This window comes from Opisthocomus hoazin, chromosome 16 (genome assembly GCF_030867145.1).
Source record: "Opisthocomus hoazin isolate bOpiHoa1 chromosome 16, bOpiHoa1.hap1, whole genome shotgun sequence".
Classification (NCBI taxonomy): domain Eukaryota; kingdom Metazoa; phylum Chordata; class Aves; order Opisthocomiformes; family Opisthocomidae; genus Opisthocomus; species Opisthocomus hoazin.
In genome coordinates this window covers 12,262,812-12,278,919 of record NC_134429.1, presented here as the reverse complement: position 1 = coordinate 12,278,919, position 16,108 = coordinate 12,262,812, and the positions used below count along the sequence as shown (strand labels likewise).

At 50.1% G+C, this 16,108-nt stretch overlaps 1 protein-coding gene across 5 annotated transcripts in view; it reads right to left on the bottom strand.

Annotated features, from left to right (window-relative positions):
• The window catches only part of PIK3CD (phosphatidylinositol-4,5-bisphosphate 3-kinase catalytic subunit delta), a 33,238-nt gene extending 25,145 nt beyond the window's left edge, over positions 1-8,093 (bottom strand). Inside the window, exons 1-2 of one of the 5 annotated variants that reach the window (XM_075437432.1) lie at positions 8,061-8,093; positions 7,044-7,204 (exon numbers count right to left, since the gene is read on the bottom strand). The gene's annotated coding sequence lies outside the window, so the exon portion shown is untranslated. Of the gene's footprint in view, positions 1-7,043; positions 7,205-7,785; positions 8,035-8,060 lie in introns of those variants that run through there. The other 4 variants (XM_075437434.1, XM_075437431.1, XM_075437436.1 and 1 more) reach the window with 4 other exon arrangements.
• Positions 8,094-16,108: the final 8,015 nt, after the last annotated feature.

Here is a 16,108-nt window from a genome sequence, read left to right as displayed (position 1 = left end):
AAATTTTTTACGAGGGTGGTGAAGCCCTTGCACAGGTTGCCCAGAGAGATGGGAGATGCCCCATCCCTGGAAACATTCAAGGTCAGGTTGGATGGGGCTCTGAGCAACCTGATCCAGCTGAAGATGTCCCTGCTCGTTGCAGGGGGTTTGGACTAGATGGCCTTTAAAGCTCCCTTCCAACCCAAACCATTCTATGATTCTATGAAAATAGGTTTGTTAATTCCATCTGCCTCCATCCACTTGGCAGGGTTCTACAATTTATTCTCAGTACATCCAAAGAATGCAAAAAACAGAAAAAGAATTTGAATGTTATCAGGTACAAACTGTTGTTTTCAAACACAGGATAAGTGCCCACGTGAACAGCTAAAACAAAAGGCATTCAGCAGAAGCCTGTCTCACTTACCAGGGAGTTTTTCCACCAGGTTGGCAGAGAAACGTGCTGGTAGTACAGCCTGGAGGGTGCTCACATAGCCATGGCTCAGGGCTGCTGCGGAAACCAAGGCTTCAGCCTCCTGCCAGTCTGACTCTTTGCTGGTTCTAAATTCAGCCCGGCATGTGCCCTGGGCAATTCTAACAGTATCACGTATCCTCAGCCCATGAAACCAGTATGAAATTTGGTCATTCACAACTTAAAAGATGGCTTTACAGCTGTCAGATCGTGTACAAACTTAGAAAACCAAACGAGCAACATGCTGCTGAAGATTTGGTGAAGCCCCAAATGGTGAGGTCCTGCAGGCAGCTTCGCGTGAGACAGCCCAGCATCTTATCTGCCAGTGCCTGGGAGCACAACACTTCCCCATCAGCAACGAGGTAAGGATTCCCAGAAATATGAGCTATGTTTTATCTGTCCTGCTTCCTCAGCACACACGCTGTATCACCCAGAGACCGGATACGGAGACCACAAAACCACCCATGTGCTTTAAGAGGGAGTGAAGTCAAAGGGGGAGGAGGCAAGGTTTACAAGTTTGAATAAAGCAAAACAAGCTTGCCTCGCCTTCTGCTCATTAACAATAAAACCAGCAAGTTTTCCAGAATATCTGCTACCTCAGCCTTTCCCAATGGCAACAAAAGCAGCAAACTACCACAACTCTACTGACCAGCAGGGACAGAAGACACAACAGCCGAAGTGCTTCCTTCTGCGGAGGATTTCTACCTGATGCCACATCCCATCAGATACGAAGTACCTTACCTAAGCTGTTAGCACTAGAACATCAAGTTCAAGTGGCTCAGTACCTTGTCTTTCCAAACTCACTGACTGTCTCACGATGTAGAGGGATTTTTCTGACAGAACCCGGAACGGATAAGCCAAAGGAAGAATAACTCTGGACTTGCACTGTCTGCAAGACTTTGTTTACCAAGCCTCTCCCCTTCCCACTGCTAAATTCAGAATGCTCTACTAGTTGGGCCTTAGATCGGATCCAGTGGGACAGTTTTTACAAGAAGCAAGCTCTGCGCAGATTAATATTCTTGCACCACCCCACTTTCATCTTCCCTTTTCCTTAGGAAACTGGAACAGAGTTCTCCAGCCTGTAGCCTTGTTTGCACTGTCTTGACCTCATGAGTAAAAGTAATTACAACTCCCTTTTCTCTGGGTCATTTTGTCATTTGTGAATAGCCAAATGCAGCATCATTCCTTTTTGGCAGGGTTTGCACTACTGCGGTTGTTTGACATCTACTCGTTGTCTTTCACCGCAGCAGTCTTTAAAAAAAGGATTCCCCATTGCAGCTGTCAATTTTTAAAAGCCCTGGCATCATCTCAGACTTTCATACTGGGGGATGAACAGATTATTGTTAAAAATCCCATGTTGTGGTAGGGTTCTGACCTGTAAGTCTGGTAGCCTGAGCTTCAAGTTAATCAGCCCACACTTCACAGAAATTAGTTTACTGCACAACTTGCGTATCTCTCAAAGCTAGGGTTTTAGTTTGTGTTTTAGTGGGATGCAAACCCACAGAACCAACCTCAAGCAGGTACACAGGCTATCAAAGACCCCTGGCTTCCCGAAACCGGCCTGAAGCCACCCACTTTCTACCATAATACGCCCCCAGTCCTCACTCTTCCTACTGCAATATACCCCAAAACACCTCCCGGCCAGAATACTTCCACATTCCCCCGCCTACATCTTCCTGTCACGCTTCTTCCTCCCCCGCCAGCCACATCTCCCACAACTCCCAAATACCCGTCCCCAGCGCGAGGCAGGCACACGGCTGCCTTCCGACGCCGAGAAGGCCAGGCAGCTGAGCAGGGCAGGACGCGCTGAGAAGGATGGCTGAGAAGCAGAATGGACAACCAGAACGCACAAAGCTCTTGGTCTACAACTGGCATGTACATACACTCGACCTCAAGGCTGGCCAGCCAGCTGATCCATTTGGGTGGCCAAAACAAGTCACAACGTGTACACCCAAGCCAAAGACCCGGCCCTCAAGCAGGCCAAGCATACTGCTCTGTGGGCTTCATGTAGTCCCTGAACTGGAGGTATGCACCGAACGCTTGAGGGAACCGCAGGGCCTCAGATACCTCCTCAGTCATCTCAGGCACCAATTTTTATAGAAACATAGAATGTTTTGGGTTGGAAAGGACCTTTAGACCCCATCTAGCCCAACCCCCCTGCAATGATCAAGCACATCTTCAACCAGACCAGGTTGCTCAGAGCCCCATCCAACCTGGTCTTGAATGTTTCCAGGGATGGGGCCTCCACTACCTCTCTGGGCAACCCATTCCAGTCTTTCACCACCCCCACTGTAAAAAATTTCTTCCTTATAACCAGTCTAAACCTACCCTCCCTTAGCTTAAAGCCATCGCCTCTTGTCCTATCACAACAGGCCTTGCTAAAAAGATTGTCCTCATCTTTCCTACAGGCCCCCTTCAGGTACCGAACAGCTTTTCCTCTGGGCCCACTTGTACACAAGCCTGACCTAAAAACTGCCCTGTGGTATGCACTTGCTCGGGCAGGCCACCCAGGATCGCATGCTGCGAAGGCTGTCTACGAGGCACGCAATCGTCCCGATGCCAGGAAAGGGTATTGCACAGGCAGGAATTGCAGGGGCAGCGTCAAGCACAGGAAAGCAAGAAGTAGTTTGTTCAAAACGATATTCTGTTGTTTCCCAAGAGGGGCAGGGCCCCAGCTGCCCTAAAGAAAGCACCATTCTTCCTATCCCACAGGGAAGCTGTAATGGAAGCTCTTTTCCCCAAAGAAGCAAGCACACTTGATGGGAAACTCAGATCTTGCCAAGAAAACGTGAGGAGTGACCAGCCGCGACCCAACGGGAGAGCCCAGCAGTGGGACAAGCAGTGCGTGGACTGGCTGGTGCACAGCATGGGCTGGGACCAGCACCTGCACGGGGCCATCACATCTGCTTCTTTCACTCTGCAGGTAAACAAGCTCTTAAACTGCAGAGCACAGGATCGCTTTGGACTTCCTGGAGCATGTAAGAGGAAGAGAAACACACGCCATCACACAGCGCAGGTCCCAAAGCATCAAGCACGCGCCCAACAATGGATTTCCATCAGTCCAAACACAAAGGTAGTCCCCACAACTCCCAGAGAATTCAAGTATACTCCCCTTTTCACGTGTATTTCTGCTCTGTGGAATATTTTTGTAAGAGGAAAGTAAAAATCTGTGCAAGACAGACTTTCTCAGGAACCTAGGATGAATCACAGAATCATAGAATCATATCATAGAATCATAGGTTGAAAAAGACCTCTAAGATCATCAAGTCCAACCGTCAACCCAACACCACCATGCCTGCTAAACCACATCCCGAAGTGCCACACCTACATATCTTTTGAACACCTCCAGGGATGGGGACTCGACAGAAAGACACATGGACCCATTCCACACTGACCCCTGCCTCTGGCTCAGGCCAGCCCAACAAGCAGCAAAAGCTCCCAGTAGTGGACAACTACTCCACAATGCCACAGTAATTTGGAGATGTGGAGTCACTTCCTAGTGGAGCAATCGGGAAAGATGCAACCATTGGTACTAATTCCTTCTTCGCCGAGAGCCATATGGTGGGCAACGAACCCACCTTACAATGCCCAGACCTCCTCATCACAGGGCAGAGAAAGAGGTGGAGGAAAATAATTATGAGACAAAATTCCAGGTTTCAGATGAGGGCAAGTCCTCAACTTTCTCTCCCCGCTTTGCCTCAATTCATTACGCTGCAGGAAAGCTACAGATGGCTTTGCCCTCCTTAATCTTTCCCCTCGCATTAGTTAGTGTGAAGGTAATAAATGCGTATCGCTCCCATCGAGGAGGGATGACCAAGGCACACGGGACATGCCCAGGTCCCTGCCAGGCCAGACCACAAAACCCCAGTGTTAGTGGATGCCCTGTAATGAACACAGGCACAACATCAGCACCAGGAGGTAGCACATGTTTGGAGTTCACACACCCCGAGGAACACATAGTTGCACATAAAGGCAAATTTATGCAGAGTTTAATAGACACATTTTGAAATTACCCAGTCAGTATTTTAACGAGCCAGCAGTCAACATAAAACACACTGACACAGACCTCCTCTGATGAAGTTTACCAACCACAGCTCTGGTGTTTACAACACACAACTGCTATCCAGAGGAGCAAACAGCAAAAAAAAAACCACCCAAAAGGCAGCAAGCTAGCAAGCTCACACATGGAGCAGCGTTCCACAAACCTCTGTGAGGCTGCAGCGTTAGACACGGAAGCTCTAACGCCCACAACGAGATGACAAAATTACTAAACCCCAGGACTACAAAAATACCTTTTGAGTTTATAAGAAATGAGCGGTGCAGAGCACGCAGGTGATGCGCGTCGCGTGGGAGACAGCAGGAAATCACTTTCATTGCAGGCAGCGACTTGGCTGGGGGAGGAGACCACGGGAATTTTTGTGTACACACGTGCTCGGCGTGTCTCTACCACACAACCAATGCACTCGGCAGATCTCAGCCAGCCCGAGCTTTCATAGGCGCAGACCCACTTCAGTGAGCGCTCTGAAGGCGGTTTAAGTTTGGGCTTGCTTTTTTGGCGGGGGTCACAGGGAAAAACAGGTCCGTCGTACACTGCGGGCAAGTCACTTGAGCATCGACCGACTGCAAAATTAACCCACAAATTCCCCTCCAAGAAGAGACTGGGAAAAATCCCGCGGCAGGTAAGCGTGTCAAACCGCGACCACGTGTGGGAGTTTTGGGGGGGGACTCCCCACTTGCAGGGCTAGCTGGATATTCACACCCAGATGCCAGCCCCGTAACTTAATCACACAGAAGAAACCATGCTGAATCGGCTTCCCTCGTGGCATAACGTAAAAAATCCCGATTCAGGCTCCAGTCCCACGATGCGGACACAGCCTGCAGAAGCTCATAGCAAGACTGGCCTTTGCAGCTCTGCCTGCTGACAAGTATCGACACCCTGGCTATTTGTCCACCTAAAAGCGAGCACGCCCTGGTGAGAGGTGCTAGAAACGCAGCCTCGGGGACTGCCGGCCTGCAGAGGTGCGAGCATCTGCTGTGCCGCCCCGTCCAGCCCGGCTGAGCAGCAGGACGGACCCGATGCTCCCACCAGCCGACGCGACCCACGGCAAGCGGGACCGAGAGCTCGCAGCCGTCCCTGCAGACTGCCGCCACGAGCGACTCGGAGCCGGGACACTCGGCTAGCAGCAGCCTTCTACGCCAGAAGAATGGCTTTGCTGCCTTCTTGGATGCCCGCTCACATCATTCATTCTAGAGCTGGCATTAGCAGGATAGATTTTGCTCTCCTGTCAACAAAAGCATTTACTTTACAACTCCCATTAAGCTTTCTGTAAAACACGCATCGGTGTGCCAGCTGTGCTGCCAGGCCATCAGTGCTCGCTCTCAGTTCCTGTGACAGCGTTGCACCCTCAGCGCAGACCGGAGTTGCACCAGAGCTCTGATTGTCTCTGGTTCCTCCTTCAGCACATACACACAAATGTAAGACTTGACCCATGAGCTAGGCAGGAAAAAATTAGGACCCCTTGAAAAGGTGTGGAGAAGCATTCAAGTACTGAACACCCCCTAAAATCAATGCTTTGTATCTTCAGGGTTCATCTCAAACCCTTGTTCAGAATATTCTGATCTCCTTCATTTGGTTTACCGTAATAAGATTTTTACCTCTACCAAATATAAAAATCAAATAAAGGTTTTTGCATACTATCAGCTTCTGTTTTGTACACTGATCTCTTCTACCCTGCCACACAACTCCCTGCACCAATTCATTCTTTCTTTCAACAGGAGTTCATTGTTCACCCCACTCTACGTAGTAGACACAGACATACATTGGTTCGATAATGTCTTTTATTAGAGGTTTCTAAGCCCCTGATTAATCACCTTTACTCCCTACTTTGCTTACACAAGCCATCAGACTGAGGCAGACATACAATACAATCTGCCCAGGATAACTGGGGAAGGGATGAAAACGCACGCACCCAGCTCTTCAGGCCTCTAAACCACCACAGAGCACACCCTTCCCTACCAGCGGGGCTGATACAAACCAGCATTCATGTACCAAAACCAGCATCTTCCGTGCACCAAGACTTCAGCAGCGAACCATGGACTTTTCCACCTTCCAAGGAACTGTCCTAGCTACGTGGAGACTATGAGGATCATGATCTGAACAACCACTGGATCCAGAGAACCCCTTGGCTTATGCCCTTCCCTTTATGAAATAAAGGCTCCTTTACTTTGGGCATTTGTATCGTTCGATGCCCACCTTACACATGCCCACCCTCATAAAACAGGCTCACGGAGAAAGGTAATGGGAAGCAGAACTACGCTAATGTAATCTGAACTGGAGCTAACCTTGTTTGTGTGCAGGGCTGACGATGAGAGGGGTTGTCAGCAAGGAAAGAGATAGGACAGCAGAATGTACACATGGTGATAAACACAGGCTGCAGTTCTGTGGGGCTCCCAGCTCTGGAGCAACTAGGGAAAGAGCATCCGAGCGATACGGAATCGTTCAGGCTCAGCAGTGCCTTAGATCCAACAGCCAGAGGGAGGGACAGAGGAGCGCAGGTAAAGCAACTCAAGAGAAACAAAAAATATAAAGCCATACCTCATTCTGGAAGTAAAACAGTATCACCAGAGAGAGGCGGAGGAACACCAGGGAGTAAGAAAAGCATCTGACGGGAGGACTCAAGCACCTTGCTCTAGCGGAAACTTTTAGGCAAGTTCACAGTCACTCGACTATGCTTTCAGCGTTGTCTGAGGACGCATCTAGTGGGAAACAGTGCATTCAGGGGTTAGAGCAAGAGCTTGAAAACCAACAACTTGCAAAGTTCCATTCCCAACCCCGACGACTGTTTGGTGCCTGACTTCAAACAACTCACTCCTCCGTGTTTCGGCTTTTGCATGTGCACAAGTGTCTCTCGTGAAGGATGTCGCAACTCTTAAACGCTGGCAAAGTGATCCGGGATCTTTGCGCCCTTGCTATTACCGCTAACAGGGGCATAGCCTGGGAGCTGGAGGAAGTGGTGATAAATGAAAGCTTCTAGCTGAGGAGGTGGCTGAAATCTTTTTCAACTGCTGCCATGGGTGGACAACACCAGAAACCCGAGTGCATCTTGCTGATGAAAACACAAAACGAGCCACGCATTTCTAACGGCCCTCCAGCACTATGTTTAACTTTCCTTGCTTCCAGGTTCCCACCCCGAGCTCGTCCCACTCCGGCGTGGGGAGACTCTCCCGGGCGAGCTCACCCAAGCCTCCCTTGTGCCCCGCCAACGCCCACCGGCCAACGCCGACCCGCCGCAGGACACGCAGCCCGGCCGGCCAGATGTGGCCAAGGACGCACAAACCTCTGGACGACTTACAGAGCCCTCGGGGCTGGAGAGGGCCTCTGCGGCCATCGCGTCCAACCCTCGTCTTGACCGTGGTGAGGCTCCCCAGCACGGGGCGGGCAGAGGACCCCTCCGGCGCCCCACGGGCGACAGGCGCGGTCACCGGCCGAAAGACGCTTAAAGGCAGGACGCGGTTTGCTCGGGGCGCCGTCAGGATTCGCCGCACGGAGGACAGGGCGAAGCTCCGCCGGCCCCGGCCCCGGCCCCGCTCCCGGCCCCGGCCCGGCGCTCACCTGCGCTGCTCCTCCGCCCCGGCCGCGGCCCGCCGCTGGCCCCGCCCCGCCCGGCCGCCGGCCCCGCCCCCTCCCAGGCACCGTCTGCAAAGCGGCCGCCCGCGTCTGGGCGTCAGGCACCGTCTGCAAAGTGCTGCGCGCCACCGAGCGCGCACCGCCCACCCGTGACCCGCGGCGGGAGAGGGGGGAGCGCGGCGTGGCCCACGCCGGTTACCCTGCGCTGGGCGCCGGTCACGGTGTGCGGGCAGCCACCCACCCGCGCCCCGCCGCCGGCTGTGCACCGCTGATCCTGCACCGGCAGGGACCGTGCGTCGTGCTCCAGTAACACAGCAGCCACCCCAGTCACCCCGCACGGCACCCCAGTCACCCACCATGGGACCCCAGTCACCCAGTACAGCATGGCAGCCACCCAGCACAGCACACCAGTCACACCAGTCACCCAGCATGGCACCCCGCATGGCACCCTGCATGGCATACCAGTCACCCACCATGGTGTGGCAGGCACACCAGTCACTCAACATGGCACCCCAGTCACCCAGCATGGCATGGCAGCCACCCAGCACAGCACACCAGTCACCCAGCACGGCACACCAGTCACCCAACATGGCACCCCAGTCACCCAACATGGCATGGCAGCCACCCAGCACAGCACACCAGTCACCCCAGTCACCCAGCATGGCATCCCATTCACCCTCGCGTCCCTCCGGCCCCACGCTGCACACCAGGCGTGGGTGCGGCACGGGGCTGTGCGTAAGAGCGTGCACAACAGGCAATATATGGCCCCAAGAAACCAGCCCTGGACGTTGTCGGTGCCGGGCTGCCAAAGCGTCGCACGGCTGGCACTGCGCTGCCGCAGCCGATGCGGCACACGGAGCAGGGACACGCTGCTGGTGGCACCAGGCAATAGCTCCATTAGTGGCAGAGCTGAAGGACACAGTGTTGAAGGCAGGCCCTAAATCCACATCTACGTGTACAAAGTACTCACGTAGGAGATTTAAAACGGTTTGGGATTCCCTCCTTCCCTGGGCAGCGCTCCTTTGGCGGTCACTAGCGCCTGCTGATCACGGGAGAGGGGAACCCAGCACTCCTCGATCTGCTGGATGCCCAGGACCTACAGGCTCTCTGCCCGTGGGTTTCTCCCCCAGCCTGCTGTACAGGTCTGCTGCCCACAGGTGAAGCCCACCTGGGCATCAAACCCTTGCGCAAGGGCCCACCGGAGCCCCAAGGTGCCTTGAGGGTCGGCCGCCGCTCAGCCCCCCACGGGGCTGCTGCCGCCCTTGGCACAGCGCATCTCCCCGACTCGTTGCGGGAAATCGGCGGTCCCCGAGCAGCAGCAGACGGGGATGAGAAATGCTTCCAGGGTTCAAAGACAATCACTCTCCTCAGTCGCGTTAAATTTTCAGCAGCAATTATAGACCCAAAGACCGTTTGTTCATTTGAAAAATCCCTCTCTTTTCACATGTCTCCTCTCGTGCTTGAGAAGTGCCCGCTGTACTTTGGGTCACGAATCAGAGACTGTGAACCTGGATTTGTGCCGGTAATCCTTTCGCTCCCACACACGGAAACAAACCATCTCAGTATCGGACACGGTTAGCGTTCCTGCATCGTCCCAACCTGGCCTGCAATTTTACGACTCCCAGAATCACCATTTTTCCTAAAGCTTCTGCTGCTGGAGGCATGTGATTAAGCTATAATTTATTTTTTTTCCCCATGTTATAATCCAAGAAAGGCTCATTATTCTTGAAATCTGACTCATTTTTTTCCCTGAGCATTACCAGTTGGCAATACAGACAGCTTACCATCAGTACAAAATGTGACTGCTGAAACATTTGTTCTTCAACTCCACTTGAATCTACTATCACGTCTTAATGTGACCTTTTAAAGCTCAGAAACTGTCTATTTTAAATAATCAGCCCTGACATGTGTTGAAGATATTTTTAACAGACTGTTTACAGGAATTCTGGTTTCTCTTCTGCTATTTTTTTCCTTTTCAGCAGCTTCTCTCTTCATCATCTCCAAGTTTCACATATAGGACCGTACTGAACACTTGTAGGACATTTGCCCACGTGGCCTGTGAGAAATCAGACAACAGCAACCGTAGGGAAGGGAAAAATGAACTGAAAGTCAGAAAAATAGTTGCAAGCTGCTGGATTAAAGATCCAAGACCTCCAGGAAGAACCGCAGGGAAGGACCAATTAGCTGGTTTTCCTCTGTGTTATTGAGAGCAAAACAGCACCAACAGGTTTGAAGCAGTCACTGGGAAGAAGGGCGAGTGGTGTCCACGTGGCATTATGTCAAATGCATCCAACGTCGGGCATGTGCTAGGCATGCCGGTTCAAAAAGGCCATCTCCACGCCATGCCAGGCCGGTATAAATCTACCCAGAGTTGTTCATAAAACTCTGAAAGGTTAATTTTGTATTCTCAGCTCTTAAGTTCTCTTGCCACGCAGCGGGCACGTGCTCCATGCTGCTGTTTCTGGCGAATTTGCCAGAAACATCATTCCGTGCTCCTGCCGAGCTGAGGGTCTGCCTCGTCCTGCTCGGCGAACGGTGCGGACCCCAGGCTGGTATTCATTCACAACCGCCGCACCGTGGTCCGGGTTTCACGCAGGACTCATCCGCTGAGCGCAGAGGGGAGAGGAATGATCACTTTTTGTACAATTGCAGGGGCTGATCTCTGCCGCAGGGACATGGCAGCTCTGTCCCCAGTTAAGAGCTCTGCAGTAACAACACACAGGGTCAAGTGCGGCAGCTACAGCTTCACTCCAAGGTAAGCACCAGGCGAAGAAGAAAAATTGGTATCTAAAGCTGATGTGGACATAGTTGTGGATAACACAAACTGACTTTCATTTAAAAAATTAGTATTTGCCACATTGGACACGCCCTGCAGACTACCCATGGTTAGCAGAAAACTGTAGACAGCAGAAAGACAAACGGACAGGAGGAAAGGACGACGAGTTTTCAGGCATTCTGCATCACACAAGGGCTGGCTGAATGTGCAAGTCTGCAGGATGAGGAGTGTCCAGAGCTCACAGGAGGGAGGAGAGACTGCCTGCAGACTGGGATAAAAATCCCGGCGTGCTTGGCTAGTGTTAAGGGCCGCTGTCTATTATGCATTTACCAAAGCCAAACCCAACGTGCGGTTTTCTTTTCGTCATTTGGCTGTACCCCCGTTACAATGACCACTCACATGAACACCACCTTTTTATATCCCTTTTCTTCCACAAAGACTTTTTTGAGCCCTTAGTCTTAATTATCAGTCTTTCATAGCTCCACCTCTTGGCATTTATCCTCACATCTTTTTTTCAGGCTGTTTCCTCTCTTCACCACTCCAGGTACACCACCCTTGCACATCTGCTCACCCTCTCGGCATCCCTTTACACAACGGACACGGTTGGAAACACCGGCTGTGCAGCTCCTGACCATCTCCCTTCCAAATCCCTTCTCCACACCCACCTGCTGCATGAGAAATTCAGCCGATGTTCACAGCCTCGCCGAGACCGCTGGTCAGCTTTTGGAGGAAAAAGGAACAGGGGGAGAAAGAGGAAGAGGATGACAACAAGCAAGTAACGTAACCACAGTGCCTTGGTGTTTACAGGATTGCCCAGCAAGAACGCTTTCAACTGCCAGCGGAGCACCTGGAGAAAAAACCACCCTGCCTGCCCTCCTGGGTCCCGAGCCACACAGACAGTGACAATTTTAGTAAATACTAACATTTTTGAAGCTGAATTCACCACCTCTACAGACAAGGCCAGAAGTAACCTCTGTTACCCTCCACTTGCTGGGGCATGGGGTAAACAAACAAATTAACCCCCCCCCAGCAAACTCACCACATTTAATTGCACCACAAAGCAAACAGGAAGCGAGAGCAGTTTTAGGAGAGCTGAAACTATTTGCTCCATGTGGTTACCACTACCAAACAGGCGGGAAACCGCGCTTGTGCTTCAGCTATGCAGTTGGTCTGCAAATACGGCTGGTAATTTGCTCTTATTTAAAAGTCAAAAGAGGGTTTTTTTTGGCAACAAGATCTGAAATAGGATCACAGCCGCGTGAAGCGTACAGCCCTGATCCACACCAGCTGTCGCAGAGGTGAGCAGCGGAGCTCATCTGTGTAAGCACAGCCAGAGGACACGGCCCCCGCTGCGAAATGCCTACGGCCAAACCAAGCAGCACTTCAAGATCTGGAGCTCACTCTTTCTTTTTGCACCTTACATGAAAGGTCTCTGTGCTCTAGCATCACACTACACTGCTACAGGCTTTTCCTTCTTTGGGGGGATTTCTTTAAGCACACATATATAGGGCACCTAGGCTCTCTTGTAAGCAAGCAATGTGCACACTGAGGGGCAATGAAGACATTAGGATAAACTGTACTATTTTAACTGCGCCTTCCAGCCGCCAACTGCTGTATACGTTTATTTTTGTGTTTTGAACTTTCCAATTCTCCATCTTCAAACAGCCAGAGCTGCCACAGCCTTACCAATTTTGGTGACCTTCATAAACAGCTTAATATTTCTTTATTTTGCAGATGTTTGTTCAAGTAGGGCACAATGTAAAAGGTGAGGGGAAGACTCGACCTTCACCCCTTTCAAAATCAGTGCTAGTGCTCTACGGAAAGCACTGACTAATCTAAACCAACTGCAGATCCAAAACCTCCTAAACTTTCTGGGGAAATTCAGATATGAACTCACAATTTTAATGTCAAGCCCCACGTGATTATTCATACAGCAGCGCAGTAGGACATCAGTGATAACATGCACCAACTGCTCCACTAGCCAGAAGTACTATCAAAACAAACACTCATCCTAGGGAAACCAAGCTCTGATCTAGCACGGGGAGTCCGGCAGCACCAACCTAATTTAACATAAATTCCTGTTTAATAGCAATATAGCATTACCACTAATAAAGAGTAACTAGTGAATGTTGTTAATATATTCAGAACACATACTTTCATTTGTCCTGCCTAAAAAAACTTAAATAATATGTGCTGTAAACTCTCCATGCTTGTGCTTTTCCTCCTTCGTTCTTGATAGACAAGAAAACCAAGGTGCAGAAATGAATTGGCCAAAAGTCACATAGGGGGATGGTGGAAATATCAGGTTAGACCTCTGGAGTCCTCGCTAAAGGACTTGTATCAATAGGATAATGTAAATTTACTTGTAGAACATCTATATATTCAGTCAGGAGAAGCAGAATGATGATGAAGAAAAGTGGAGGAAACAGTGACTTAAAAAGCTAATTAGGTCCACAATAATTTTAGCAGGTTGGGAGGTGACTGGGCAAAGGACAGCAAGTGCATCGGGACCCATGACCGGTGGAAACAGAGAGGCAATGGACAACGACCTCCTGTGCAAGAGCTGCAAGGAAGACGATCCCACAGTTCCTGTGATGATGTTGGCTCCTGCCACGGCTGCGAGGGCGCAAAGCAAATTTCCCTGGGCTGAGCAGCAGACTCAGGGAACACGGATTTGCAGCAGCCAGCAGTGCGAGATAGCAGGGCAGTAGCCCCTGACATGGGTCTCTGGAGAGAAGAGAAACTAGCAAAAGGCCGTGTTGAATAAAACCGAGAGGAGAAATTCACCACAACACCTTCTTAAAATGAAGACTAAAACTACCACCTTTCTCAAGAGGTCACTATCACACGTCTCAGGTTCCACTTTCCCCCAGCCCAAGTCTGACAAAAGTGGCACAAATCCTGCTAAGGACAAGGCAGGGGACAAACACCAGGCAAGGATATGTAAGGAAACAAACCCCAAAGGATCACAAGCACATTTACCAGCTCTACCCAGTATGGGTTGCATTAACCTGGGGGACTGCAGAGGGACAAGGGCCTCGCCGAGCACCCAGCTCTCTGCTGCCCTGGGCCGATCATCTCCTCGCACTGCAAACTTGTCACCTCCTGACACACACATCCTTACCCAACCCCAAAACAGATGCTGGTTTTCTCCTATGCTTCATCGATGCTCAAGCAACCTTCCCAGGAGGCGGATATTTCTCTGAAGAAAAATGCGGCCGTTCTTTCATGGCTTGGACTTTGGGACAGCCAAGTGTGCTGTGGCTATAACACGAATTGTTTTTCTTTCAAGAGCAAGGCCATACTTTGCTTGTTGATATTGTCACAAGAGATATTTCAGAGAAGAAAACCGGGACAAAGCCTCAGCACGTTTTTCTCTTCTTTTGATGGATGCGCATTCAAACAAAAACCTCACTAAGCAAAACGCTTCCATGAGCTGCATAGGAGCTGACGGTGAATTATTGGGGGTGGGATTCAAGGACTCGAGCAGCCTGTTTGTTCAAAACTCCTCTGAAAAGGTGTCAAGCCTGGGACCCCGAACGACAGAGAGAAGGGAGAATGATGACAAACATACTCAGCTCTCTTGCTGAAGGCCAGAATGGCGTACTTTGGTGTCCTTGTCCAGACAAAGATACTGTGTGACCATGCATTTAAAAGAAGGATAGCACAGACTTGAGAACAACGCATTCCTCCACAATTTCCCCATAAATGCTTGCAGAGGAAAAATAAGCAACAAGAACTGACCTGAGTTAGCTGCAGCAAGCAACTGAGATTCCTATCTTGATCATCTGCAACACCACGGGACTTCTACAGGAGAAAAATCCCCAGAGGCAGTTCTCCTTAGGAGGTTATCAAAATGAACCAGGAGGCTTTGTCTGATACCTCCTTGGTTGCTTCTTGATCAGAATTTCAAAGTTACAACCTGTGCCAAAGTACTGCATTATGGAAAAAGCAAATTCTCTTAACTGTTGGTGTTGCAAGCAGCGCAGCATCCCAGAGAATGGAGCGGAAGGTATTAGTCAAATGGTAGATGGGAGGAGATGCTACTGACCCAGTTCTGCAAGATACGTGAAGCTACAGCTATGTCAGGGATACAGTTTGAGTTACTGACTGAAAAAACGTCAGACAAAATGGTTTGGGGGGGAAAAACACAAAAAACCAAACCAACACAAACAAAAACCCCCACCAAAATTACACACGCTGCTCTGAAAACCCAAGACTTCATGCTTTCAAGGACAGGACCTGGAGTAAGGTACTCACGTCCTACTCCGCATCCTGGCACTGATGCCGTGGCCTTTAATAAGCTGCTTCACCTGTTTTTCTGCGCGCAGAATACCGATAATATTACTTCCGCGTTTCACAGGGTATTTTGTGAAGCTTTGATGTTCGTACAAGTCATTTGAGGTCTTCAACTGGCGGTGCTACATGAGTTCAAAGCATCAGTGTCTCAACACAAAATATCATTTACTTCTTCGTCTCTTCAAAATGTAATTGCACACATCCAGACAGCATTTTCCCACACGTACAAGGAACGCCTCTCAAAAACTCACTTCTGTTGAAGATGGTTTTTGATACAAACCCAAAGAATGTCAACCACCACTGGCCAGAAGCTACACCCCTTTTCTCATTATCGGTTCTTCAGGACGGACAAACAACTTTCCTCTCTTTTTGTTTTTTTTTGCAATGCCATTGCTTGGGAGTACTTCTTCTTGCAGAAAGTGAGCAATCTATAAAACCACAAATTTCCATTACGAGTTGCAACTGCCTGTTTAGCTAAACCACGCTACTTAATCTTGATATTACTGTTAGGGGATTCTGGATCCCTTTCTTTGCTACCAGCAGCAGCGCAGCATCCAGCCTTCCCACACTCAGAAGTACCGCTTAAGTTCACATGAATGTCGGCTTCTCAAAAAAAAATATATAACTAGACCTCAGTGATAAAGTCAGAACACTGAAAGAAAAAAAAATAAAAGGTCCTTCATCCCGTTTGGGAATTTTGGGGGTCCTTATTAATTGTTTCCAGTAAGACCAGATCTTGCAAACTTTTGTGTGGGTGGCTGTCTGCACACCACAGACAGACAGATGCAGGTGCTGCCTGCACGAAATATTTTGCACAAACTCATGAGTTTGTTATATTGGGTGGGCTCGGTTTCTTCAGTTGTATTTGATGTTTAAAATGTCTATTCCAAACTAAGCAACATTCAGAACCCAAACAAATACACTCTCAGCATAAAACCCAGAATCTATGTATCATGTT